Genomic DNA, 5,503 nt, shown 5'->3' with positions numbered 1-5,503 from the left:
TGCTGTCCGTTCCGGCCACTTCAGCATTTACAGAAAGAGTATTCTCTGTTATGAACGCAAAGTGGCGGGACGACAGGAATAAAGCTTCATTAAAACTAAATAAAAATTAACTTTTAGTTTACTTAAATCTTTGTTTGCTATGTTTAGAGACTATTAATGTATTTAAGAGCGGCAGCAATTTGTTACTGGCTGCTAGGTGTAACAAATAATATGTTTAAAAACAAAAAATAAAATACTTTATTTTTATGCTGAGTACTTTTTTTTTAACCTTTTAGTTGAGAAATACTTTATGTAAAGCCTGAAAAGGTGGCAACCCTAGCTGTAACAGGCATCAGTAACTTGAAAAGGCTCTTAATGTAAAACGTTAAAAGCAAACTAAAAATTTTAATTTTTACGTAATTTGTTTAAACTGTGTTCGATATTCGAACTTGTATAGCATTTTCTAGGTCGAGCATAAGCTTAAAAAATACATACAAGGGGCGGCTTATTAAATCGATTGACCTCGAAAACAGTTAGGGCACGTGATCATATATTTCTGCTTTGCACAACACTGTACCTTTTTACAATATCGCTACTAATTACATAGTCACCTGCATATATACTTAACAGCCATATCATGCAAGGTACGAAAAAGAAAAACAACAATTTGCTTTTTTCTTTAAACGCGAATTAAATTGTTTCGTAATTTACCCTGCCAGCAATAATTATACCTACAGCACGTAGTGTTTTAAACCTACAACTTCTAATAATTCTTTTAAAAAGGAAACGTTGTATCTATATAATTATGCATTCGTGTATACTCTTATTAATTAACGAATCTCATTTTTTATTAATAATGTCAGTAATATCAGTAAAAATAAGAGTCAATTTTAGTGCAACAATTCTATCAACTTCATTTGCAAGTAAAATTCTTCTCTAACTGATATAGTTAGGACGATCTCTAGTCTAGTTAGTAAGTTGAAAGTTTTATTGCTAACTATGCCAATTTTCAACGTCCCAATTACATTATTCTAATGGTAACAGATAAAGTCCGTCATCTTAAAGTGTCGACTGTAGTAATAAAATTCTGAAGCAATTTATTAGCTTCCTGAGTCGACATCGGCACTCACAGAGAAGAAGGTCTGAACCTTATTGACAATGCTGAGAGCGCAATAATCATTAATCAATTTATCCTTTCAACTTTCACGACACCCCCCTATAAATGCTTTCAAACTATTTTGAGCTTATTTAGTGACAATTCTAAGAGGCAACAATTCTTATTCAGTCTAACTTTGCAACCTTCAAAACTCCGCTGTAATAGCTTTCAAACTATTTTGATCTTTGCAGGTATTAATACAAGTGGTTAAAACAAAATGTGTATTCTTTACAGGTAGGGGGCACATTTAAATTAGACATTAATAAAGGTTGTCTTACTTCTTACATAAGTTGAAGTATACCAATAAACGGGACTTCTCAAAGTTTGTTCGGTCCTTGTTAATTGTATATAATCATTGTGTATAGTCATTGTATATATTTTTGTAATATTTAGAAGACGTGCTGTAAGTTAAGTTTTATATTTATATTAGTTTACGATAGTTGTTAGTTTGTACAAATTTTTATTATCACTTTGAAAAGATTTATTCATAGGCACGCCTGGGAATCTCTTTGAACTGGACATCAACAAACAGGGATGGTTCGCAAATGTACAATTACCTACTTTCACAAACTTTTGCAATCACCCGCTGTGTCGGCATCTTCTAATTCAAATTCAATATTTTTCAGAACCGAATGGGCGTTACCATCTCTGTTTGTCGAAGGGCGTACCTACCCCTCTATATGTATATATTAATTGTACCAATTCATTAAAGAGAGGACAAGTATTTCAACCTTGGTACCAAGAACTCGTAACTTGAACATTTCAGTGACCATTTTTTGCAACTTGTATTTTTTCTGTACTTGTTTTAATTAAAACATAGCTCACGGTGTTGATGTGTTTATTTTGAAACACCATCATCGAAACAAAGTTATTATAGTTTTTGTATAGTTTTATTAATTCGGGATGACCTGAACTTTAGGTTATATGTATTACAGCTAGCACGAGTGTGTTTGTGTGCGATCGGGCACACGTGTGGGTGAACGGCCTATCGATTCGCCGACTAGCCGCGGGAGCCTTTCTTCATGTACGCCGTATTAGTAAATGTGTGTGTCGTACCTGCGTTCTGGGAAAGCAGTTAAACAGTTCAAAGAAAAAATAAACTATACGGATGTTTCCAGAAGGTTTCAGAAAGTAAACGAAAGAGTATTTAAAGGAAGAGACGATCGACGAGAGAACGAGAAATAAATTGACCGTTGCAGAAGTGAATCCAAAAATAAATTGACAGTGATAGCAGTGAAATAAACAGCGCTGTTAATAGTGATATATCAATAGTAGTGTAAGTAGAATAATAACCTAAGTTTAGTAATAATTTAATAGTGTTTTTTAGTTTAAGTTCTTTAATAATTAGTGTAAATAAATAGTTTTTGTCGCTATCAGTCTTAGAAGTTAATTTTGTTAAACCCACGAACATTACAGTATGTATAAGACCTGCAGCATTGTAATTCATGTTTTGTTCAACTGATGGCAGCACGTTAACATAACCTAATCTAACCTAACTCTATTACTTTCCAAATTGTCCTTATCTCTCTCCTTAAATAATAAATGATAAAAATACTAGCTTCATGAAGACCTCACGGAGGCCACAAGGAGCCTTGTTATCGCACATTTCCCATCACTGGTCTAGACTGTATACATTCGTCATTTGATACCATCGGTTTTCAGTGGCGGCTCGTATGTAGCTAAACTTAACTTAATATATCTACGTATATGTGGTACATATGCCTGAGATATGCAGATAATACTTTCTATCGGTCAAAACTTCAAATTAAAAGAAGAATTTAATTTAAGCCTCACTTACCTATAACTGATTTACGTCAAGTGTTTTCGGATGTCATAATATCCTCAGGATTTTGTACATTTGTCATGGTTGTAGCTCTTCTTTTCGAGGAGTCTAAATAAAATAATAATTAGTCGGTGAAAGCTTTAACTGCATTAACTACATAACATATAACAGAGACGTGATTTATTTGAAATACTTGCATTTATAATGCAAATACAAAATAAAAAGTACCTATTTTTATATTGCATTTAAATACTTTTTTGAGAAAAGCATTTTGTATTTTATTTAAAATACTTTTTCAAATCTATGTTCTATTTGTAAAGATGAATGATGAAGGAAAGTTGCACACATTGGCTATTGAAGGTATTACAAGCTTAAATAGGGGACAACGAGACATTCCATGAATGCCTTCTAATTATTTAACTGAAGAGAGCCCAACAAATTCTAAACTCCTTGGAAATGGATAATCTAAAATATTGGATCGAGATTGTTTCGGGAGCTAAAGAAACTATGGATTCCATTTCTTTCTCTTATTATTAAAAAATTAAAAGATCGGAAACAAAATGGGGTTGCAAATATTTTAATATAAAATCATTGATGTTGATTTTACATCAATAAAATTTATTTACTTACAAATATAATTTTTTTACCATACCCCTACCGAAAGTACGATGCTTTTCCCTTATTTCACGGTCGAAAGTGCAATATTCCCGATTGGATAAGAAAATGCATAGGTATGCTCTTTATTATCTTCTAGATAGGGGTATGATTAAAAATTGGATCTATGTATGTAAGATTTGGGAAGAAAGTACGAAACAACCTTCCGGAAGTATGCGGCCTTCGTCTCCGGCTCGGGCGGTTATTCACATCCGGAAGGAATGCTGTACTTTAATCCCTTAATTCATAATATAGGTACTAATTATTCTTCTTATCGTTTTATACAATACAGAAATACGATGCAATGAAAAACCATCTAAAATTTTCCATTCCAACGATATATGCAACAATATGTTGTTTGTCCATAAACAGAAATTACCTAATAATAACGATTATTACTATACGATTCGATGATTCATGTTATTTGAATGTCGTAACCGCCAACAGAGAGAAAAAAACCAAGAAACCGAAGGAACGATAGTTTAAAGTCTCTCGATTTAACAGCAACATGCTGATGAACTTTCTACCCTTTTAATTTATTTACTCTCTTCTCAAACGTGATCTATTAACAATAATAATAAGAAGAATTTGTTAATTAACGATTGTTAATAGTTGTTACTGTAATTATTTCACTACTTGCATCAGTCGTCCAATTATATTTATTGTAACGCCAAAAGACACGCAATAGATAAAGTAAATCGATAAAAACGTAGTTTATTTTATTATTAATTTCACGATGACCATACCGCCGGCACGTGTAGATAAATGGGATGAAATTCAATGCGACGAAGTAACGTTAAAGTTACGCCCTTTGAAACCAATAGTACGACTCAACAATACAATGAACTTTTTAAATTCAAGTGTATTCACAATCAGTACAATATAGCAATAAATAATAATAATAATAACTCGACACACGGTGATCAAAAATTGCAAGAGGCATAGTTCTATGATATTTTTGTGTAATTTGTCAACTCTTCATTTTTCTTTTTTCGATTGAAAATTACGAAAATAATGTTAGAAAATATCTCTTAACCGAGGAATTGAAGAAGTTACTTGTCATGTTGAAACGCGTATCAATTAGGTTTTCAGCTACTAGCAGAAGACAGAAACAACTCAAATGAGTATTTTATAAATTATGTTAGGTCCTTGAATCACTCTGATGAGATTGAGAGTCCTGCTGAAATTTTTGTTATATATCAAGGTAATATGGAAGCGGTATTGATAAAACAATATTGTATGAAAATAAACAAAAGCAAAACAAAAATACACGTCCAACCAAACCTTAAAAACGTCGTGGATAGAAATAAGGAGACATAACCGAGGACTCTATGGAAATTGATAAGAAATAGGCGAGATAGGTTGGTAGGACACCTTTCTCAGGCATAAAGGGATAGTCAGATACATAAAAGAGGCAGAAACAGGAATTAAGAGGAGTAGAGGTAGACCTAGATTGAATTACTATTTAACGATTTGGGATGTTCTAGTTTAAGGGAAATGCAAAGATTAGCTCAGGATAGGAAAGGTGGACGTCCAACCAGTCTTAGGACAGGCTTCATGGTGATGAACCTACCTAATGAAAATTGGTAATTGAGATTGTATTGGTCGTTTGCCCTAATTTATATTATTTATTGATTAGTATGCTAATGGATAAAAACGTAGTTTATTTTAGGGAAAGGGCGAATATAAAGATAGGAGACGAAAAATTAGAAGAAGTGGCTGATTTTAGATACCCAGGAAGTCAGATAAGTCAGGATGGAAGGAGTAGTAGGGATATAAAGCAGAGGATAGCGCAGGGTCGTATCGCCTTTAATGAAAAGAAGTCACTTCTATGCTCGCGAACGGTTAATTTAGAAATTCGAAAAAGGTTGTTAAAGATGTATGTTTGGAGCACGGCATTGTACGGGTGCGAAACATGGACAGTGGGAGCG

The 5,503-nt window shown here is 33.0% G+C and overlaps 1 protein-coding gene across 2 annotated transcripts in view; it reads right to left on the bottom strand.

Moving 5' to 3' along the window:
* LOC108744657 (conserved oligomeric Golgi complex subunit 6) overlaps positions 1-5,503 on the bottom strand; it is a 126,663-nt gene that overhangs the window by 72,869 nt on the left and 48,291 nt on the right. Inside the window, exon 2 of one of the 2 annotated variants that reach the window (XM_018480527.2) lies at positions 2,934-3,026. The exons of the other annotated variant lie outside the window; for it this stretch is intronic. The gene's annotated coding sequence lies outside the window, so the exon portion shown is untranslated. The remainder of the gene's footprint in view (positions 1-2,933; positions 3,027-5,503) is intronic. 2 annotated transcript variants of the gene reach the window in all.

Source organism: Agrilus planipennis, unplaced genomic scaffold (assembly GCF_000699045.2).
Source record: "Agrilus planipennis isolate EAB-ADULT unplaced genomic scaffold, Apla_2.0 scaffold16, whole genome shotgun sequence".
In the NCBI taxonomy this organism is placed as follows: domain Eukaryota; kingdom Metazoa; phylum Arthropoda; class Insecta; order Coleoptera; family Buprestidae; genus Agrilus; species Agrilus planipennis.
This window is presented reverse-complemented; position numbering and strand designations above follow the sequence as displayed.